The following is a 24,445-nucleotide window of genomic DNA, read 5'->3' as shown; positions in this document are numbered from 1 at the left end:
TGTGCGGGGAGGATTGCAGGAGGGATAGTTTGGGAGCAGTTTAGGAATTCATTTCTATGTACCCAGCCACGGTAGGGCTTCTGTGAAGCTGCCCTTAGGTCCCTGTATAGAGATACCTCCACCCAACAGTACCTTGGACATTCAGCTTCTCTAAGTCACTTGGGCTTTCCTGGGCTATGCTCTGGCATTCGTTTTTATTAAGCTCCTGCTTCCTAGATCTTAAAAGTTCAAAAGTTTCAAAGAACTGTAATTTTAAATGATAGTGCTGTGCTGTGAGGGGGTAAAAAAGGAAAGAAGAGCTAAAATTTCCTTCATCTCAACAGATTCCTTTGTCAGCAGCTGTTAACCACTTTTCTCCTGAGGGCAGTCTGTACACAAAAGCTAATTATTGGTAACAGGAGGTTAAAGCTAAAAGGAATGGAAACAGTTTACAATCAGTATATTATTCTTTAATACACCTAGGTTTTTCTTGTCCTCAGCGTTTTCATTTTCCCTATTTTTTTAAATTTTAATTTTTGGCATTTATCCAAAGCATGTGTCTTTGGCACCTCTCGTCTCAAGTGCCTACTTAGGTACAGAGTAGCTGCTTAGTTAATGCATGCTGATTGCAGTAGTTTGAATGAGTTTCACATTGCACCTTTGTGTACAGTGTGTAAACTATTGATTCTTCCAAATGCCTTCAAAAGTGGTGCACGTAAGTAAGCATATATGTTTACTGATTCAGTGGTATATAAATCATAATTCTTTTGAATACAAGGAATAGAAGGATGACTTGAACTATATGAGACAGAAGTAAGTTAGTTGAATGACACTGGACTATTTAGTGTAACTCTGAGAACAAGGATCAGTCGGCCCTCAGAGTTAAAGGTACCACAACGCTGAATCCTCCAGATCACTCATCTCCACTCTAAATACTGGCTTCAGTCTCTCAGTCCATATGGCAGGAAACATGACCACTGAATTCCCAAGCCTCAAACATCACAACTTGACCACCAGAGAGGAACTACTCTTCATCCCTTAGCTCATTTTTAGAGCCTTAGGATAAAACTTTGGTTGACTTATCTTGGGTCAGGTATTTGCCTCAGGACCGATTAATACTGACAGTAGGTTGTTATTACTGACCCTACTAAAGCCAAAATGGTTGCTGGTTCTCTCTTAAACAAGGTGAACTGGAATGAACAAATAATTACTGCATTGTATCCCTGTTATTTAGCAGAATGATGAACACATAGTAGGCGTTCATAATTATTTGCTGACTAGTTGAATATTTTGTTGACTGATTAAAGAGGTGAGAGACTTGTCCATATGGTGGTATCATTTAAAGGAGCATTTTCTTTGAATCATTGTGTTTCCTCACACGGATCTAACTTCATTGTGCACTTTATGAAAAACCATTCTCCTTCTAATTTATGAAAACAATCACTGAAGTGATAAATATCCATTAATATGGACTAATAAGGCAGATCTAAACTAAACCATAACAGTTTAATTTGAAATGCATTCAGAGTGATTTTCCCTAGTTTTGAAGCTTTTACAATTCCCTACCAGACCCTCCTTTTTGGATAAAAGCCCAAAATACTGTTTTGGGTTTATTTAAGTAACTGATGGTAAATGACTATTTCTTTGACATATGTTGTAAAAAAAATCTTTCCTAGTGTTCATGGGCTTAATTTTCCCACCATATACCTCAGCACTGCACGTGCATAATATTTTACAGGACACATAGTTCAGTCTCTAGGTCTATTTAAATACTATAACACAATCACCTTTACCTCTTAAAACATTGTGATGTATCAGTCTACTTTTTATAGGGCTTGTACATTTAAAGTGATTTTTAAAAGTCTGTTGATTAATTAATTAGGTTGCAATTCCCCTTGTTCACAGCTAAAGAGGTGGAGGGCTAAAGAAGAGAGCATCTATATGTTCAGGGAAAGAAGACATGGAGATCAGGATCTCACTCCCATGCTCAGTTACTACATATGAGCCTAAATTGTTTATGGATTCTGGATGAAAGTATTTCTAATTAATTCTCATTCAGGGATAAAGTTGTGCACATTAATTCCCAGACAAGCTAATTTTTACTTAGGATAAGTGTTATGATTGTGTAAGAGGCTGAAGTGGGATATGTGTATGTATGCACACATGCACATGCATATATACGCATACAACATATATATTTCATATATATATACATACATGACTATCTATATCTGTTTCTATATTCAATGTAAGTATGTCTCAATGCTGTTTCATAGTCTACCAAAGGTATCAAAGAATTTTCTATTTCTCCTAAAACTGAAAAATCAAACGGGCCTGTTGAAACAGAGACTTTATTAGTCACTTAAGGATTCCCTGAAAGGAGGGATAATAGAGTGAGCATATCACTATTCAAAGGTTCTGTTTCTTAAGATGAGGATATTGGAATTTTATCAAACCTAGAATAGTTTTATTTGATCAAATTTATGGATATACCTAAAAAACTTTTAAAATTATATTTTTGTTACCCTGATGATAATGACTAGTGTTATAATATAACCATATGTAATTGACACTTTCACACAATATTACAATGATTCATGGAATAATAATTACTTTACTCCAAACAATTATCAGTTAAATTCTTGGGATCTAACAAGATATTTCTATATTTTCCAATTACCATTGATCTCTAGAATATGTAAACCTAAAAATTACTTCCTTAGAATTAAGGAATTGTTATATGATGGAAAAGGAAAACTTGCCCTTTTGTTGGAAATTAGACCATAATTCATTTTCTAATTCAGTGTATTTTTCATCACTTTCCTTTCCAAAAGTCAAATGCGATTGTTTTTCTTACTTTATTTTCGTGAAGTGCAAATTAGAAGTGTTATAGCTAATCAATGGCACCAGAATAGTTCTTTTCAATAACCAGGACATGAACCCTCTAACAAGGTTCAGTCAGTTCTATTTATAGTTCCCCTAAGTTAGGAACTATTTGTACACCCATGTTTCTACATAATGACTTTTCAATGTGGTATCAGCAATCATTCCACAAGGCACAATCTCAAGGTATCTATATGCATAAAGAATCTATTTAAAATAAAGGCTAAATTGGCTGGCCATTCATTAAACCATTTGCCTGTGAAATCACTTTGTGAAATACCTCCATACAGGAGATGTTACAAGTCGAGTGTAGGACACAGCAATTTTTTTTTTTTTTTTTTTTGCTTACCATATTGTATAACCATAACTTCTTTTGGAAACACTTCCTTCTCTAAGTGTCCTTTTCAAACACTTCTTCCTTCTTGCTCTAAAATGACAAACCATTTTGAGAATTTGGACTTAATTTAGCCCACACAGGATTAGCAGAAGAGACTCTCAAAAAACTTGCCTTAAATACTTAATCGCTGAAATGAGATGTACTGATGATTTTGCAAAAAAAAAAAGTATGTTAGCATCAGACTCATGCCCTCGACCTCAGAGACTAGGAGAGCAAAGAATGAACACCATGGGTTCCCTTGGAAGAACGGTTGTCTTCTACATTTCTGAATGAGAAACTTCTATTCTTTTAAGACTTTGAAAGGAAAGGCATTTAAAAGAGCCATATTTCAAATTTCAAAGCAAAAATAATTCATTTCTTTTGAGCTTTTCTGTCCTTGAGAACACGAATGAAATCTTTTGGCAGGAATGAATAATGCTTTAATAAGACAATATCAAGGTAAGTACATTGTGCTCCTTACTGCCCTCTTTATATCTTTGTAAGTGTGAAGAGAGACATTAGGTCCAGACTTGCGTGTGGTTTCAGACCTCTAGGAATAGAGAAAAAACTTCCTGCATTATATCCTTAATTTTCCAATATGCTCCCTTTCTGCCACCCAGATAACATCACTTTCTCAAATTATTGCAATCAAATTGGCCAGAAAATAATTCACCGTGATTACTGTATTACATTTTTCTAAATTTTAGGCTAACATGTTCCCTTTCATTAATCTTTGACCAGTGTTTACAGATAGAAAAGATAATTAGTAAATTCATATAATCTCTTCTCAAAGTAATTTTTATTTACTAGCCTCTGCTGTTCATGTACCTTTAGAAAATAAAAATGTAATTCTACAAACTTGGCTGTTTTCTGAGGTCTTGTTTTTCTTACCATGGACAAAGGATCCAAGTTATCTATGCACTAGGGAATCTTAATCAAGATACAAGAATACAAGTGAATAAAGGCTCACAATTTTGTATTTGATAATTTTTCTTGTTGCCACAAAATCATTTTTATATATCTATTCTTATTTTTGCTATCTATTTATATGGACATACATATTTTTAAGTGGTACAGGATGATAAAAATTTTGAAGGTGTTAAAACATATAATTTAGTTTTAGGTGTGCATATTTATAGCTTCTAAAGGGAGATACCTGCTCACTGTTTTAGATAAAAAGCAAGTTATATATTCTCCCTTCCAATGACTACACCTATTTTCCTTATATCAACACATGACATCATCGTTTAAATCAAACCGATTTCTAAGCACCACAGCTGTTACTAGTTATTTAGAAGTCTAATTTGAGCAGAATGTGTCACGCCAACTTTGCACACACACGCTCACACAGGCAGTATTCACATTAAAACTTTCACCTCTATTAAATAGCAACAGTTCTTCAAAAATTCCAACACTCTACTCTTAACAACTAAATAAAATATGTGTCTTTGAGGAGTAATGTGCCTATTTTATTTTTATTCCTAGAGGCAAATCTTGTATTGAGTGGTGCAGTTTTGTTACCCTGCTGTCACTTTAATCCATCCTCAAAGATGCACGTGACACTGGGTGAGTTTAGTTTTCCAACGTCATTGTTTTACTCTTCCTGAATTAAGGGTAAATCTCTGTGACTTTGTCTTCAATGGAGGTCACATAGATATAGCCATCAATATTGAAATAGCATTTTCTCATGCAAACAGAAGCTTTAATAGCCTTTACAAGGGTTTGCTCCTTAGGGAGACTAAATTCAAAATGGCACAAGCCATCTGTCATAGTGGGATTTTTTCAGTTCCCTTCTGCTGCACCTCTCTCTCTTCCTCTCTCCCTCTCTCTCTCCCGCTTCACTCTCTCTCTCTTTTGGTTCTATAAAGTGACAGCTTTATAATCCATTCTTTCACATTGACTAACATAAAAATAGATCCACAAACCTTTGTAGAGAGGCACATTCTATACCCAGATCAAATGAAAAATCAAATTTGCAATATTGAGCCCAACAGTGAATTCAGTGTCTACTGAGGAAACTCCCTATCACTCCGGCCATGGAGCACTTTGGGAGACAGGGAAGCTGTGGGCGGGTCCAGATGGAAGACTGTTGCAGGAATCTCCTTATTGTGTACATCTCTAAATCCTGATGTCAGAAGACTCTTGGCTGAGCTGGAATTGATATGGAAAGCATTTTTAAGAAAGAAAAAGGTTTCTTTGGGTAGAACTTCGATATTTCCTCCAAATTCAGAGATGAAAGAATTCATGAAAGAAAAATTTAAATCTTCATATCCTGAAAGTGCACTATTACTCCATAAAAAATAGAAATAATTATAAGTTAGTATCGGTTTTCACTGGTAGATTGTAAACTTAATCCAAGCTGACGCTGTCTCATTCATTATATAGCCCTAGTCTCTAGCAGGGTACCTGGTACCTATTAAGTACTTAGGCAATATTTGTGGAGGGAAGGAAGGAGTGGGGGGAGAAAGGAATGAAAGAAAAGGAAGAAGGAAGGGAAGGAAGGGAAGGAAAGGAGGACAGGAGAAAGGAAAAAAAGAAAATCTACAATGAAAAGTGAAAAGCTCTCTGCTCTTTAGAAAGCATTGAACGTATGGAATCCCAACTATAAATTAAAACACTAAAAAAATGGTATACGTACTTCCCTGGCAGTCCAGTGGTTAAGACTCTGCACTTCCAGTGCAGGGCACATGGGTTTGATCCCTAGTTGGGGAACGAGGATCCCACATGTCCTGTGGCATGGCCAAAAGAAAACTAAACAAACAAACAAGAAAACCTCAAAGAATGGTATAAAAAAGCAAAACTACTAGTTATAGAAAATGTTCTTAAAACTAAATATCAACACTAGGTAGAGTAAGAATTGGCCTCCAGATTTGACACTTTTTTCTTTGACTCTAGAATTGAAATAGTTTTTGAATAACTTACAACCTCAGCTTATCTAAGATCATGTCCACAATTAGACTGGGAATGAACAATGCTTTGGGTAAAAGTGTGATTACCACTGTATTATGAATTTCCGTGCTATCATGAGGGATCCACCAGTTACCATTAACTCTGGACTATGTCTAATTCAATTTTCTAGACTGTATTTGTTGTATTCTAATTAATTTTTAGTGACAAGATTTGCAGGATGTGATAAAGTATGTTAAATCAGACTGTATGAATAATGCTATGTATTTCTATATAAGTGAAATATTTTCCCTGGAACATGTGCCTTAATTTTCATTTCGTCTCATTAGATGGGCATAAGAACTAGAAATCATAACTACATAAGGAATATAGAATATACAAAAGGGGACGATGGTAACCATGGAAAGACACACTGAGGCCGATGTGCTGGTGTTTCACTGTGTGGTACCTTAGCCAGTCTTCCACATTTGACCTGGGCTTCATCTGGTGTACAGTTAGACTAACATTCAAGCTTCTCCGCTCCCCAGCTGGGTGTTACTCCATTTCACTGGACTAAAATAATACAATATTAGTCTTGAAAGAATGAGAGAAACAGACTTCTGAGATCATCTAGTAAATGGTAGAATGTTTTTGACAGCTAAGTTATTTCTTCAAATGAAAATTTTCTCAGAAACCTCAAATAAAAAACTGATAAATTCCATGTTGCTCTGGTTGAAGCTGAGGTGGGCTGTCATCCTATACTGCCTGCTGCCTTCCACCTCCATCCTGAACATTGATTTGCATTTTCCCACATCTGGGCAGAACTTTAATTACACTATTCCCACCCTACCCCATGTCTTCTCCACTGGCCCCTTGTTTGCATGCCTGTTTTCTCATTTGTAGCCCAGCTCAAAACATTTCTTCTAGGTGGGCTTCTGTGATAGAGTTATTTGACTTTCACCCCTTCTCCACAAAACTCCACATTATTCTTAATTCAACTTATACAGGTATTACTTTGTTGATTAGCTGAGTAGAAGTTGGATGTTTTATGGCCCAAATATATTTGCTGCATTGTTCACTAAACTGTAAAATCTTTTATGACAAGGGTGGGCTCTGGTGACTCAAGCTTCCTCAATGTTCACCTTGCCCACTGCCATGAGCAACTGAGGACTGTGGAGGCTTCCATTTTTGTTCTAAAACAATGACAGCTGTTTAGAGATTTGTAGTAATCAGTGGGCTTAACTTCAGCACTGATCTGTGTTCACTACATGGGACATAGCTTTAAAATTAAATTGTATAACCCTGGAGATCTTTGTTTAGCCCTGCATAGACTTGAACTCTAAACAAGTATTCTTATTTAGTAGTAGTTTAAGCAAAGTAGTTTTCCAAAAGGAGCCTTTCAATTCATATACAAGGACTTAGTAACTTACTCAAATGATAGAGAAAGTAGTAGCAAAGCCTAGAACTCAAAGCTCCAGACTCTCAAGTGAGTAATCTTGGGTACAAGGACCACAGGACATCATTTCTTGTCACTGCATCATCTTCTACCTAGTTTTCTCATCTGTGAAATGGAAGTGCATTACCAAATTGTACCTAGGGTTACTTTATGCTTCTGAGAACTAGGATAAAAGATCAAATTGATTGACAAGTTCTATAGAAACATAAGGTTTTCCACTTGATATTGATTGGAAAGTGATTAAATACTAATGCCTGGAGACACTGTTACATGGGAGCTGCTGAATGGTAATATACAGGCATTGCTTAAATGTAAGACTCCCATTCGTTATTGAGTTCCATTGACAGAGACTGTTTTGACGAAAGGCAGGTGAACCTGACCTGATTTTTTGTTTTAGATTATTTCCCTCTGTGTATGCTAGCTGCTCACCAAAATCCATTACTCATTTTTTAAAACATAACATCTGGCTAGGCATAAGACTACCCTGCTATAGGCTATATTTCCTGGCCTCTGTTTCAGGTATGTGGGTCAATGAGACTAAGTTGTTGTCAATGGAAGTGATGTGTTCTGTACATGAATGTTGTGTTCCACTATGTCATTTACTTAAAAGGAAATTGCAGATATCCCATTTGCTTTTTTACTTCCATCCCATGGACCAGCTTAATCAAGCAGATGGCAACAATGCCCTAGGAGACTGGGGAGAAACAAAATGAAGGTGAACTGAGACCTGAATGACTACCTGGAGCAGAGCTGTGCCACTAACCAGAACTTCCCATCTACTTCTAGACTGGCACTTGGAAGAGAAATAGAATTCCGATCTTTTCAATTCAATTTTTGGGTCCATTTATTACAGGTTTAGCCTGTAACCTAACTAATGTTGTATGTCTCCCAGCTGGAGGAGCGTGCAGTCACCACAGCTAGAGACAAAATACTAACATTTAAGAGAGGCAGTGACCCAAGTGCCCTTCCATAGCTAGTGTACACATAGCAACAGTCCCTCATGAAAAACTCAGTTCCTACAAACTAGGCACTGAACAAGTGCCATATCGAAGTGTAAGGTAGGCCTTGAACTGAAAAACAGACACAATAGGGTTATCAAACTATATTGAATTAAAGCAATAAGAACTATATAAAGATATAAATTGAGCATAAAATGTCCCTTAGTCATACTGGTTGAAGGTTATCATCTGTTCCTTGGTGAGGAGGAACTGGAGCAGCCCAAACCCCTGCATACCCTTCATACTTCATTGCATAGATGAACTATACATATTTTCATTACTGATAGAATTGACTCATTCTTAATAACTTCATTGTTATCTGCATGGCTTCATGACTTCATTCATTAAAGAATCCATATGGGAATTGCAATATATAGATACCTGTTCAACAGACCCCATCTGGCATTCAGAGTTGATGAAACTAAGTAGTCAGCATTTGATTTATTTATTTTTTTTGTGGGAGTTCTAGGTTCACATTTTATGGGACATGGTAACCTCATCCTTACTTTGATATCAGAATGCAATCAATATTCATTAATTTCTTCATTCAAAGAAATCTTTGTGTTGAATGCCTAGTATTTATGCACCTGATAGTGTTATAGATACTGGAGGTTCAGAGGAAAATCACAGTCCTCCCAGTTTAGGGAAGGAGCTGATAGCATTCACTCTAATTACTGCCATCATATTTCTGGACTTTGTTCTCCTGGTTATTTTTCTTTTCTTTACCTTTTATTCCATTCACTTCAGCAGAGTGCTTTGGAAGTACTGTAGTAGTAAATCAAAGGTGATGGTCATCCTCGACTCATTCAAATTTTCATATTTTGTTGTGTTTATATTGATAATGACAGCAGGTTTAATTGGGATCTTTATTGGTGTCCTCATATAAGCAGCTGATTGTAAGCAGTGGTTATTTGGGGAAGTATTTCCATTTAAAAAAATTATCCCAAATATTGAAGTTGATATATATCTATACATGTCATATTTTCATGCTTAAATGATTAGTTCAAGGGTTAATAAAGAAACTCATATTGTCTTTTGGATGTCCCAAGCTCATATACTTATTTCAGCTTTTGTATTGCATAATGAAGGTAAATCAGGTGTCTTAGATATTCCTGTTATTTGACTATGTGCTATATAACTAGTTGGTGGTTTTGGAAAAGTAGGTTGTTTCTCAAGGTAGGTTTTCCTCATCTGCATGCTCCAGGCATCCCAATAGTTAATACCTAACAATTTATATTGGCTGAGTTCCGTTCCTTCTTCCATTTGGTAGCTCAACTGAAGCTTGATGTTTATGGTGGAAATTGTCTTGATTTCTTTAGATGAGATGAGCATCCAAGGAGTTTGAAAATGTGTTTTAATTAAGATTCTGCTAAATTTTACCAGACACCTACTTGGAAAACAAAGCAACTGAATAATTAACTCTGATGAGAGCAGATGCTGGTCTAATGACAACCTGTTACCGCTCAAGTGCATCATTAGTTGTTTTACTATGCTCTTTTAATATGTCCAGAGCTCTCCTCTGTTAATGAATAAATTGGTAGCTGTGTACTTAAAAGAGTTCCTCATTCTGGACTGTTGTAAAAGATATTTCTAGCACCTGCAAAATTCTTCATTTAAATAATTTGGTTCCCACCCAGCAACCCCCCTTCCTTCACCTATTTGGCGTGTGCTTGGAACCAAGCACTTCCTCATTTTTCCTTCTGAGATTATTTTAGCCATACATCAAGCGAAGCTTACAAAATGACAATCTAATGATGCATTTATTTACAGATGTGCATTTCAGTTCCCTGTTACATTGTTGAGGGGTAGGAAGAGTTTAAAACTCTGTCTCTTCACCCTACCCCCACCAACGTTATGGGAATGGCCGAGCACTGGACAAAATAAGAAATAGAAATAGCCTCATGTTTGATTTTATGTCAAGTTGTCAAATATGAATTGGTATCAAATTCTTTTTAAGTGCATAGTTCACCTTTCAAAATAGCCAAAGACTATTTTTGTTCATTTTTTTTTGTTTAATGCTGCAATATCACTGTGCTATGACTTCCTACCATAGCATACATTATTTTTAGATGAAAAATCATAGGCTTACAGTTTACGTCTTTGGCACAACAAAAAACAACCTGACCAACAATATCAATTGTGAACCTGATGCAAAGCAAGGAAATGTAGAAACCAATTTGGATTCCATGTTCAGAGCCACAACATACATACCGTCATCTTGAGAAAGTTGAACGGTTTTAGGGAAATTCATGAATAAAAGATGAATACGAGCAGATGTTTTAGAGCACCTTAAATAATGTGCCAAGGTAAGGAGCACAGAAATATGTGTGCTTCATGACATTCTGTACTATGCTTCCTTGAAATCTGTCAGGCAATTCCCTGGGATTTGGCCACACCCTCTTCAGGTCCTGGAAGAGTGCAGAATAGGACCTTTTCCTCTTCCTTCCTTGTACTTCCAAAACCCAACTGCCTTCAATCAACAGAGGTTAATTTTTAGTATTCCTTAAAGATCTTCTAACAGAAAAAGAGCTGTACATAAAAATAACTGAAGCATTTTATTTTATCAAGTCATATTTCAAAATGCTCCTCTCTCTGTGGTAAGCAAAGTTTCAAAATATTTCCAACTATTTCTATTGTGGAAGGCAAAGGGAAACAAAGCATGCCAGTAATTTGTTTTATGAAATGTGCTTTAGAATGGTTTTACACATTCACAATGATATACAACTCTGCTTTACTCATTAAAAATTCTGGCTATCAACCAGAGACATTTTAATATAGATCGTATGGAGAAAGCCGCGTTTTTGTTTTTGCCTTCAGTCCATCTATGCCAAAGCTGTGTTCAGAATCTGGCTTTAATGTGCCTGGACTCCCTCCTGTCAAATAATAGTCATTTCACTGCTACAGCTGGATGCAGCAAGGAACAGAGGTCTGCCCTTTGCTTATTCTCCTGGTAGAGAAGAAGATACCATTGCCTGCTTCAATTCCACCCTTTCCGACCAAGGGTTCCATCCAATGGCACTCAGGAGTTATTTTCAGTTTCTAACTTTTCAAAAAATGAGTGATGTGTTCACTGTTACAGATATGTGACTTACGTTCTATTTTACGTGGCTTAGCTTATGTTCCATCCTGTTTCAGACAGTTTTCATTCTTCCCTATTTTGGGGCATGGAGAGATTAGGGGAAGAATGGAAGCTAAAGTGGTGTGGGTTGTGAGGAGTCAATGTGATCCCCTTGAAAAGCACCAAGCCCAGAACAGATGCCTATGAATGCACTTCACTCCCAGCCCCATCCCTAGCCCTAGGTACAGAGTATCCTCTGATCCCAGGAGAGGCAGCTGGTGAAGTGGGCAGCAGCCTAGCACTCAGAAGCTGGGGAGCTCCATTTAGCCCAGCCGTTCACTCTCTGTCCAACTTTGGACAAATCGTCTGACCTCTGGAAACTTTTTATCCTCATTTATAAGCTAGAAACAGTAACATTTAATCCAACCAGCTCACAGAATTAATGTAAAGTCACTTAATTAAGTCACTTAATTGACTGTCACTTAATTGACACACACTTTATACATTTGAAGTATCATCATTCTGAATCACTGGAACAGAAAGAAACATTTGGGCAGGTTTTCTACTCTGCACAGAAGAAATAGTAAGAAACAGAACCAAATGCCCCCTTCAAGTTTGAGAAAGAGAGGAAACTGAAATATGGTAAACCAATCTATTATGGTTTATGGTGGTGAATACGGCTTTAAAACCTACCACTAAAATATACTTTACATATTATAAAAGTTCTAATATTTGCATGTACTTTTTCAGAGGAAGGTGGGTTTTCTAAACTATAGGAAAACACGATTGTTATATTTGATGACTAAAGATATTCTTCAGTTTCAATCCTATAAAATCTCAGATTTGTTGCATCTGGCATTCCCAAATTAAATATGGAAGCCTTGGAGAAAGATTCCCTTAAGATAAATTTTACTAAGGAAACACACAAAATGGCATTTCTGGGGAGTAACTGGCCTGTCCTGTGACCTTATCTCAGTGGGGAAGCTACAAGGAAGCTATAGAAGGTGGATGAAGAAGAGAGGGAGCAGTGGTAAGTGGGAAACACAGTTCAGGGTCAAGTTGCTCCATGGAAGTCATTAAATAGTATGTTTAATGCAAATTCAGTCAATTTCCTCCTTTGGCACTTCCAACTTCACTCATCCACATGCAGCCTAATGCATAGTTTTGAACCTCTATTTAGCAGGGGTGAGGGTAGGGAGGGCGGTCATGGGACCTGTGACCAATGCAGTAGCACAGGGCCCATGCTCAGAAGGGTCCAGCCTTGGAGTTTAATGCTCTGTGGTTGCCATGTTGAAATTCTTAATACTTTTATCTTGGAATTTGTGTTTCATAAAAGTTAGCAGGACAATGGAGTATGCGCTGGGGGCTTGGAGGCTATGCTCTGGTGTGGACCAGTCCCCCACTCCCCTTCCACTCCCCTTCTTCTCCCATCCCCAGCCAGTTCTCAGCTGCTTGTTCCCTCTGCCCCTAGTGCCCAAGGCCCTGACTGTACTCGCTCACTGCTCATCCCCACACCTTGACCTCTTACCCCTCATTGCCTCCTGTGCAGGGATGGCTATGGGTTCCATGGGCTGGGAGGAGGAGGGAGGAACCTGCATTCTGCCTCTGTCCTCTGCCCGAGGGGTCCTGACACAGGGAAGAGTAAGGTCAGGCACGTGCCCAACAGTATCTTGGCTTTCCGGCTATGAGCTGGCAGCACCATGGCCTGTTTGGCAGGACACCCAATGGAAGCTTCTTTCACACCCCTAATCTAGGCACCCAGCACCTTCTAGCACAGGGATTATAATTCCTTGGAGGTCTCCCTTCTGCTGTGGGTTGGGCAGTGGGCAGGTGGGAAGAGGAGGCTGACTTCCCGTGTGTCTGAGCTGCATTTTCCTCTTGCACAGGGTCCTGGCACACTAGGTAGCTGGCCCTGCTGTTTAGCAGTTTCTGAAACAAGACCTAAACTCCTCAGAAACAGTTGTAATGATATGGTCATTCTGTAAATGAGTTGCCAACTAAGGGTGTAATAACCTCAAGTGCTTATGTAACAACCTAAATGGGAAAAGAATTTGAAAAAGAATAAATACATGTATATGTATAACTGAATCACTTTGCTGTACATCTGAAACTATCACGACATTGTTAATCAACTATACTCCAATATAAAATATAAAGTTAAAAAAATAAAATAAAATAGGTAATCAAAAAAAAAAAAAAAAAAAGAAACCCAAGTGCGTCACTTACACATTTAAGAGAGCCTGTGACCAGAAAGGTCACACAGGAATTGCTTATTTACCCTTACCGTTTTCTGGCAAATACTGCTTGGTCTGGATTGGACCGTTGTTCTGCTAACTCTGGATATACCCATGCCTCAATTTCCTCACTTGAAATTGGGGGTGATAATAAAAGCTTTATGGAGTTGTGAGGGTACAGTAAGAATGTATAGAAGGCACTTAACACAGTGCTCAGCATACGGCAAATCCTTTATATGTATAATAGGAATTTTTGTTGAAATACCACCACCATCCTCATCACCTATATCCATTTACTCTAGAGAAAGTCTGCAAGATGAAAACAAAAACAAAAACATCGACTCAGACTGCTTTGGCTGCTTTGTAAGTGATCCGGATTATGCATATCTCCTCTACTTGCTAAGAAAATAAACACCTATTAAAAAAAGAGAGAGAAAATAAACACCATGACTAGGTATTAAATAGTAAATTGATACATACTGTAGATGGTAATTTTTTAATATATATGTCCCCTTGTGGATGTGAAATGGATCAGAACCATCAAGAACCTCAGCGATCAGGTAGTTCAGTGTGTTTAGTTTATAGGGAAGGAGAGAGATGAGGGGGCTTATATGCCAGGTCACACAGCCTCTTAATGGCAGAGGAGGACTAAAAACCTTGCAATCCCTCGTCTGTCTAACCCGTGTGCAATGTGCATTGAGGACCTGAAGGATAAGTAAACTTTTTAAAATTCTTAAAGTTATTGTGGCTGTTATGTTTACCCTTTAGAGCCTATTTTTTTTTGTCACAGCTATGATTTGTGTGATGTGACTCTTGGTTAAGAATGCAAAACTCCAGTCATCACTCCTTTTCTCTGCAAAGCACGATCTACTTTATGACACCCTGTTTCATGGCAGTTTCCAGAAATCCTTTACAAGCAAGAGGGACAGCCTGAGAAATCAATGTCTCCAATAAAATAGTTTCCATTTCTGCAGTTGATAGCTCTTCTTGCACACATATGAGGCCACGGGTATGCCTTCCTTTAGGTCTGGTGCTGTGTGTTAGGGCGGCCTGTATAGGAGCATGCGTGGTTAATGGAACATGACTTGAATCATTTTAGGTTTCATTTGGCCAGGCTGTACACAAGAATCTGAAATCAGGAGTCTGATTTTCATTTTGCCTCTTCCCCTGGCAGATCTCCTTTGTGTCCAGGGTTGCCATTTACTTCAAAGGGAATGCTCTTCGTAGAGGAGGTATCCAGGAAAGGAAGAAAAATGAGAATCCAACTCATTATTTTAAAGATGGTTAAAATAAACAAGTTAGCAATGCATGTTTTCTTTTAGACTAGTCAATTGGGATCTTTTTGTCAAAGCAGGGTAGCTTGCGAGGCTTCTATTATCTGATCGCCATGTGAAGGGGATCAAATGCATTTTTCATTTGATGAAGTTGGGTAGAAGTTGGACTGAACTGAATTACACTGATTGCTATTCTCCATAATTCCCAACAAACTTTTAAAATACATTTACCTATTATACCCCTTCATTTTCTATAGCTGCAGAAGAAAAAAAAAAAGACTTGTACAGATACGGAAACTCAAAAAAGCAAGCCAGTCACTTGTTTTTACACAGAAACCAACATACTGACATTTTAATGATGCTGGGATACTGCCATAGTATGAAATTTTGTATTCAGAGCATTTAAAAAGGGAGTGGTGAAAAGACAAGTAAGCCCCCAGTGGAATGGATTCGATGAGCTTGTGTACAAGACAGGTACAAGGTAATGCTCAGCCTCCTTGGGTCACCTTTCCTCCTTAAAAAAATAGAGGAGCCCTTTAAATTTATGGGATGCACAGCTGACTGTAGTGCCTTTTATGGAGACCTCTTTGGGTCTGATTAATTAGTAATTGGGGCGAGAGCTATGCACTTCAGTGACTCTTGCTGCCTTGATTGTAAATCGCAATCTGGTGCTAAGTCTCAGCAGGTCACATTGCTGTTTTTGCTGTACCCCAGTGACACAAATGATTAAATCTGTGTAAACAGTATCATTATGAAAATATTTTTGTTATAGGCATGAGGAGTTAACACATTTTTATTTTGGATGGAAATTAAAATTATTTGTGGGAGCTTTGAATGTTTTCATCAATTGTCAGTCATCCCAATAGAGCATGTAGCGAAGTAACTGTTTAATTTTCACAAAGGAAAAAAAAATGCTCTCAGTCAGAGGGCTTGTAAAACTGAGAACCATGATAATTATGTCATTCATCGTACACATAGCTACATTACAGACAAGTATTATGTCACTTAATAGTTAGTTAAACAAGTAAACAGGAATATGGGAACTCGCCTGCATATTCCCCTTACAACGGGGGCACTTTTGAATGAGTAGATATGTTGTTGGGTTTTTTTTTTGTTGTTTTTATTGGGTTTTTTTGCGGTACGCGGGCCTCTCACTGTTGTGGCCTCTCCCGTTGCGGAGCACAGGCTCCGGACGCGCAGGCTCAGCGGCCATGGCTCACGGGCCCAGCCGCTCCGCGGCATGTGGGATCTTCCCGGACCGGGGCACGAACCCGTGTCCCCTGCATCGGCAGGCGGACTCTCAACCACTGCACCACCAGGGAAGCCCCCAGTAGATATGTTTTAATGGATGCCAGCACACACATACATACACACGCACGCACACATACATACACACATGTGCATGCATGCACGCACACTCCCAGATACTTCCTTTATATTCTACATGTTTCCTAAGTTAGCTTTAACAGAACTTTGAGTTACCTCTGGACAGGAGCACCGGGAGCTGATGTGTTGCTAAAGAACAACACACAGACTCAGGATGATGACTCAGGGATCCCAGGTACCAAGAGGGGTTTCATTGGAGGGATAAAGGTGGGCCATTAGATCACCTTGAGCAGTTTAACATTGTTTACACTTGATTCTGAAGCAAGCACGTTTGATTTTTACACTATACCCACTTTGCAATCTGAGCATTGGCACCTCTGAAAAAAAATTATTTTCGAAGGGTAGTAAGGTTGAGCAAATGTGCAATTTGCCAGGATTGTAAACTTTATAAATCTTCATGTTTCTTTTGTTCTGAATGGCTACCTAGTTCTAAGTGGACATTAAAATTGTATTTGATAATCCTAATGAGGATTTCACCTCTATTTGCTGAGACTGGTGGTAAGTCAGCCCAAGCAGATGGATGCTCTCCTGTTTGCTTCATTTCACAGAGCACTTATTGGGAAAGGCTTAAATGAACTTTAATCAAATGTGCCTATTAAGTTACTGAGACTTGAGTTGCCGATCATCTACTTGCTAGCAACTAGAACTTAGATAAAAGAAAGATGACTTTTCTTCCCGTGAGCCTACAAATACCATGATCAAAATAACAAGGTGAAAAAGAGGGAGCTAACAAATCAGCAAATTTGCCATGTGCCAACTTCCAGATTTGAACAAAGAATCTGCTGTATACATTTCAAATGGCTGCCTTCATATTACCTAGGCCTAAAAAACAACAACAAAAAAAACAAAACAAAACTGCCTTTGAAGAGAAGAGGAAGCATTTACCATACCCTTTAATGCTGTACAGATGTTGCAAATGCTTTTGCCAAAGGTGGGAGGAACTATGTATGAAAGGACTGGCTGCAGGATATTGGTTATCAGTAGAATATTCAGAATAATGAAATTGTGTTACTACTTGGGGCATTTGTGCTTTCCTGATAAGTAGCTTGTTTGGGGTTTCCAAAGATCTTTGGGCATGGGTACGCCTAGAGAAATCTCATATTTGTTCACGACTCTCGGTTTTTTTTTTACTATATCCCATTAGCCATTGGCAATATTCATTCCTAATGGGAACTCTGAGAATCAGTTGATTAGATCATATTAGGAATAGTTTTGTACGTATTACAACTATCTCTCCAAAGGACAAAGATATTTAGAAGGATTAATATAGAGGAGGGGAGATAGAAAAGAAAAAATGCTATTATTTACTTTTTTAACTACTCACCAACCTACTTCAAAGCATAAAGCCAAATCTAGATTTAGCTTCTAGAAAAAAGAGATTAAGGAAAAGCAAAGTTCAAACAGGAATGAAGACTAGGAAAATGTGAGGATAGTTTATTATTAAATATAAACAAATTCAGAGTGATTACATTTTCTTGTCAAGTTTTTTTTTTTGCTAATTCCAAAACTACACCTTATTTGTAATCTAACTTATGCAATGCCAATAAAATTTTAAGCCATTAAATTATTTGAGAAGTAATATTTTACAAAGTGTACAAGGCAACTTTTGATCAGCACTATATGCAAGATAATTAATTTTTACTGGCCTATTCATAAAATCAAGATTAATTCTGATTTAGGCAATGATAAATAAAGTAATCACTCTTTCCTAGTAAATATTTGCACACTAGTTTTTCAGAATATAATATACAGAGAAGTTGGGATGTAATACACACACCATATGCAAGATACTATACATTTGTATATTTCCTTCTCCAGAAGAACAGCCCCTGTGGCACAGAACAAGGAAGATAAGTTCATCATAGTTCTGTTTAAAAGTATTATTTTCTGTTGTAAGTGTAATGCAAGCTTATTAAACAAGTACCAGAAATGAGAGTAAAATACCACTGCAAGTAACAGTAACAGTATTTATTATAAAGCACTCAGTCAGGTATGGCTCCAGATTCCACAAATAAACTGTTAACTTCTGCTGTTTTCTGTGCATTGTGTCTGGATGTGTTGGTCATACTCTCTATGAAATCTTGATCCTTCTGTGCAAAGTCTTTAGTAATCTAGGGTCCTTTCATTACGGATAGATGAACTTCTTTTCGACATTTTCAGGTAATGCTTCCTTCATTCATGAAAGACAATGTAAACTAGCAGATATATGGTGTTATTGCAATGAAAGTTTTTTGATGTAAGTTCTTGGAAAATGAATCTTTTAAAAAAGTGCTTCACTCTTATAAATCACGGAACTGTTGTTGAAACCAGGCGTTAAATACGGGAAGAAGATTGGTGCAGAGAAACAAGAAAGAGCCCCTCTTGTATATGTTTTCTTATGCTGCTACTTTTCTCATTATTCACACTTGTGCCCACTCTCATCCCTAGACTCAAGGAAATTCAGTAAGCAACTCTAAGGATGTGACAGACACAAAGAAAATTGAGAATACCATAAAATCAGTTAGCTGTTTTATATCTGTGGAAACTTTGGGAAATATGGATATTTGCATGTGACAAATTTAGAAGAAAGAACAGATTAGTGGTTTGAAGTTAAGAAGGGGCAGGAGACAGGAGGGGAGTAAATGTGTCTGTAAAAGGGCAACATGATAGATCCTTGGAAATCTTCTGTATCTTAAATATATTAGATATATATTATATATCTATCTCGATATTCTGGTTGTGATCTGCACCGTAGTTTTGCAAAATGCTACCTTTGGGTGAAACTGAGTAAAGGGTACATGGGATCTCTCTGTTTTGTTTCTTACAACTGTAGGTGAATCTACAATTATCTCAATAAGTTTAATGAAGAACATAAAATTGATTATTTTGTTTTTATAGAAACCTCTGGAAGTATGGATATATGCATATCTATGTGCATCTGTACAGATGACTTGCCTAAATTCTTTTAGGACTATACATTTTAATTTCAACTAAATAAAATATGCAAACACTTATCCATGTATTATTTATGTTGAATATATTTACCTTGATTTGATATTTTATTTAATTTGAGGAGTTATTTATGTATTATTTTTAAAAAACTTAAGAATGATTGTCTCTGAAAGCATGTGTGCAGTGCGATGGTTAAAAGCATCTTGGGAGTCAGATTGCCTGGTTTGAATCCCCTCTATCACTTATAAACAATGAGTCTGAGCAGTTTATTTAATCAGTCTTCCCCAATTTGCTCCTCTTAAACTAATGACAACAGTAGCTATCTCATAACATTGTTATAGACAAATTAATATACATAAAACACATAGAATATAGCCTATCACACAGTAAGAACTATGTAAGTGTTTGCTGCTGCTATGAAGATAATGATGATGATGTTTAACAAGCATCAACTTATAGAAAACTCATGTCAACCCTAGTTGTAGGTACCATTATTGATCTCATCATAGATGGCTAGAAGGGGTAAGTGTCTTTCCCAGGTCACAGAGCTTGTAATGTTTGGAAGGACTCTGCTTTAATCACTTTACTATAAGTTTGTTAGTGAGATAGTCCAGAATTTTATTTTTGTTGTAATAAAATAACCTTATATTTTATTAGGCAAATAAACATCTGATTTTCTATTTAAACAATAGTGATTCAAAAAAGCTTCACTTAAAGTTTACCCAATTATTAAAAAACAAAACAAAACAATAGTGATTTAGAAACACCATTAGAAAACATTAAAAAAAGAAAAAAACAGATTTTCTTCTTAGATTTTCAACATTCTTGATTCTCCTGGGTCTGGAAGGCATCTTCCCTCTGGTATTTTGGTCTTTCAGTTTTTCAGCCTGGATAAACCCAAAGTGAAGAGGTGTATAAAAACAAAGGAGAGGAAGCCAACCCAAAGTTCATTCTCAAAGCTCTGGAAAAGCTGAGGTTTGGTTTCAGTCCAATAAAGGGTCAAGATTCAGGTCAAATCTTATTTTATATTAAATGACTGCCTTCGTTTTGAAGCAATCTAGTAGTTAGAATTGTGGTAGTTTCTGGTTTTAGCTAGCCTTTGAGGGAAAATGCTGAAATTAATCTTTTCAATGGAAAGGGGACTCAACAATTTACCACAGCTACCAAAACAGGGACTTCCTGGGAAAAGAATGACCATTTGTTAAACTGATTGTCATGTGTAGTAAAAAGATTTTTTTTTTTTTTGGTTGTATTGAGTATATGAAAGTGAGCATGTATTTACGTTTGCCAGGGATATTTGTGTAAAAAATTATTGCCAAATTGGAAAATTGAAATCTTCATCATATGAGAGATAGTATAGCATGATTATTAAGAGCACAGACTTTGAGGTCAGGCTTCTTTAGTTCAAATCGTGGCTTTGCCACTTAAATGTGTAACATTGTGAGGATGGGAATAAAATAATTGTAGCTGCCTTATCAAGTGGTTTTAGAGAGTAAATAGTGAATATATATAAAGCAACTAGAAAATCATATGGTACATAGAAAGGGCTTAATAAAATTTAGCTCTATTATAAATTGCATAATTAAATACTGACTATGTGCTGAGTTCTGACTTTACCTTATTTACATAAAAAATTTTCTTAATATTAGTAATTTCAAGCTAGTTACAGCAGAAGTCAAAGGAAGCATCGTTAAGCAAGAAGCCAAAGGGAGAGAAAAACAAATTAAATGATCCTACCTGGAGAAGTTGGAGAAAAGCAGGAAATGAAAGCTGTAAAAGGAATTACTAAAAAAATAAAAAACAAAGTAACAAATTAGATAATAGAAAACAGGAAATTGATAATATTCATGAATTTAACTTGTAAATGTTATTAAAAATTACAACAAAACCTAAATATGTTAGTAACCATAGCGGATGCTAAAAAATTATCAAAGAAATTTCCCTTTGTAAAAGTTACTAGGCTCACAGAGTTTCATGGAGAACATCTTTCAGAAAACTTGACAGAAAATTCTTAATTCATTTAACATCTTTTATAGAATAAAAGAAAATAAAAAGTTTCCCAACTATAAGAAATTCTGGAAATTCTGATATCAGAAATCCCATCATCAGAAAATAAGACCAATAAAAGATATAAGAAAAAAGAAAAAAACTAAGAAAAGTATGGATTAAACTCACTTAAAATATAATACAAAACTCTTTAGTAAATTATCAGAGATAAAATCTGTTTGATGTCATCAGAATATAAAGCAAACCTATAGACCAGAATGAAAAATACTGAAATTCAACTAACTGTCTGTTGACCCGCTGTTATCTACCAATTCCTTACCAAGTCCTTTAGCTACATCTTTCCATAATGATGGGTAACGAATGGTGGAAGAAGATGGGAAACAATTCCACCAATTTTATTAACTTTTATTAGAAATCATATTATAGTGAACACAAAATTTAATCATGAGATCCCTGAAAGCCACAACCAAACAATGTACTATTGATTAAAAACAGAAAATAAATCCACAAATATTATTTCTTTAGGGGTGACTTTTCATAAGATGAATATCTAAGAGAAATTTTTATGTAGAGTCCTATATAGAGATAATTAAATAGCTTAATGGGTAATGTCTCTGGTTTGCCTAGTGTTAAAAAATATTTTTCATATAAATGAGTCTTTTACTGACTCTGAATTAAAAGATAAATGTAGCCAAATATTTCAATAGAAAGATAACTAGCCTGGGCCACTGCTTTTATCGTGAATCAGAGACTAACATTTAGGTTACTGTGGGGAATGGGTGGGCACACTCCATTTTAGACTCTGTTTCTCAAATGTATTTTTCCAACTGAATATCAGCAGGAATTGAACAGCACTCAGTTCAAGTCTGAGCTTTCTGGCCAATACCTGGGACACCAGAATTCTGTGTTGTTTGTTGAAACAGGACTCAAAAACCAAATGCCAGATTTTCAAGTCCCAAGTTGACATTCTGTTATGACTACTGTATTAGCGATTTTGATTTATATTCTTTTTTCACAGAATAAACAGTCCCATCTCCACATGGGGGAGATTTTCAGTGAAAGATTTTTTCTTTTTATTCAAATATAATTGACATACAATATCATATTAGTTTCAGGTGTACATAATAGTGATTTGATATTCACATATGTTTTGAAATGATCACTATAAGTCTAGTTACCATCTGTCACCATACAAAGTTACTACAATATTATGAATATGTTCCCTATACTGTACATTACACTCTGTGATTTATTTATTATATAGATGGAAATTTATGCCTCTTAATTCCCTTCACCTATTTAGCTCTCCCAGTAACCAGTAACATCCCCCTCTGGAAACTACCAGTTTGTTTTCTGTATCTATGAGTTTATTTCTCTTTTGTTTGTTCGTTTGTTTTTTCGGATTCCACATATACGTGAAATCATATGGTAATTTTCTTTCTTTGACTTATTTCACTTAGTGTAATACCCTCTAGGTCCATCCATGTTATTGCAAATGGCAAGATTTCATTCTTTTTTATGGCTGGGTAGTATTCCATTGTATATATGCCACATCTTCTTTACCCATTCAGCTGTTGATGGACACTTACATTGTTCCATGTCTTGGCTATTGTGAATAATGCTGCAAGGAACATAGAAGTGCCAATATCTCTTTGATATCCTGTTTTCACTTCCTTTGGCTATATATCCAGAAGTGGATATTGCTGGGTCATATGGTAGTTCTTGTTTTTGAGGAAACTTCAGACTGTTTTCCATGTGGCTGTACCAATTTACATTCCCCCCAACACAAGGGTTCTTTTTTCCATAGCCTCACCAACACTTGTCATCTGTTGTCTTTGGTTTGTTGCCATTCTGACAGGGGTGAGGTGATATCTCATTGTGGTTTTGATTTGAATTTCCCTGAATACATGAAAAGATGCTCAGCATCAGTCAAGGGTCTTAATATAATCGGGGACCAATTGAGGACAAAATAATAAAGCACATGCTTTTAATTGTGAATGTGCACATAACAATAAATGACATCTATTAATAATGGCCATAATTTATGGCATAAACACATCAAGAACCATGCCTTACATGTATTGTCTTCATTTAATCCTCACATCCATCAGTGAAGTCGGGATTATTTTCTTCTTTATTTCATAGATGGGAAAGTTAGACAAGTCCTTGAATTGCACAGTTAGTAAGGGTTGGTGCCGAGATGGAATCAGGTTGTCTGTCGACAGCACTCAAGTCCTGACAATTCTGCTATCCCGCCTCTTATAACCATTTGTCTCCAATCTCCTGCCACCACCTTAGTTCAAGTCCTCATCACCTCTTGCCAGAATTCTGAGCCAGAGACACCCTTCATAGGTGTACTGCCAAAATTTGAAATGCAAATCAGTTTCGCAAACATTATTTTTAGTTAGAAGATATCATTTTTATTTTTTCATTCTTGGGTCCACAGAATGTTCTTTCAAATTTATCAGAGTTTCATATTTTAAAATGCCATGGCTTTTGTTTTTGTTTAAGTACAAGGGAAAGGGCCGAAAGACGGAGATTAACATTTATTAAGCCCCTAATATGTGTCACTCAATATTTGCTTATAATTCCTCAAAATAACCCTGTAAGGGGGATGGAGACTGATACCTATTGATTGCCTCTTCTGGGACTCATGCTGAGCTCAGTATTTTGCATATGTTAATTAATTAAGGGAGTTTAGAGTCTAGGCTGTGAGGTAGATGGTCAGTGTTCCCAGCCCTCTGACACACAGCAAGTAAAATACGGGAAATCCTTGGGTTTCAAATAATTGATTTTTTAAATTTATTTTTTCTCTCTGAATATTAATTATTGTAAACCAAATGATGACTAAAGTAGTGAGAAAATAAACTTTGCTTTGAAGGTCAAAAACTGATATAATTTTTTTCCACTAGAAAAAAGTTGTGGTTTAATTTGCGAACATTTCATTAAATTCGTGTTTGCGTGTTTTCTGAGTTCT

The sequence above is a fragment of the Grampus griseus genome, assembly GCF_964374135.1.
Source record: "Grampus griseus genome assembly, chromosome: 7".
In the NCBI taxonomy this organism is placed as follows: Eukaryota; Metazoa; Chordata; class Mammalia; order Artiodactyla; family Delphinidae; genus Grampus; species Grampus griseus.
The sequence above is the reverse complement of the archived record's forward strand: the minus strand, read 5'-3'. Positions refer to the sequence as shown.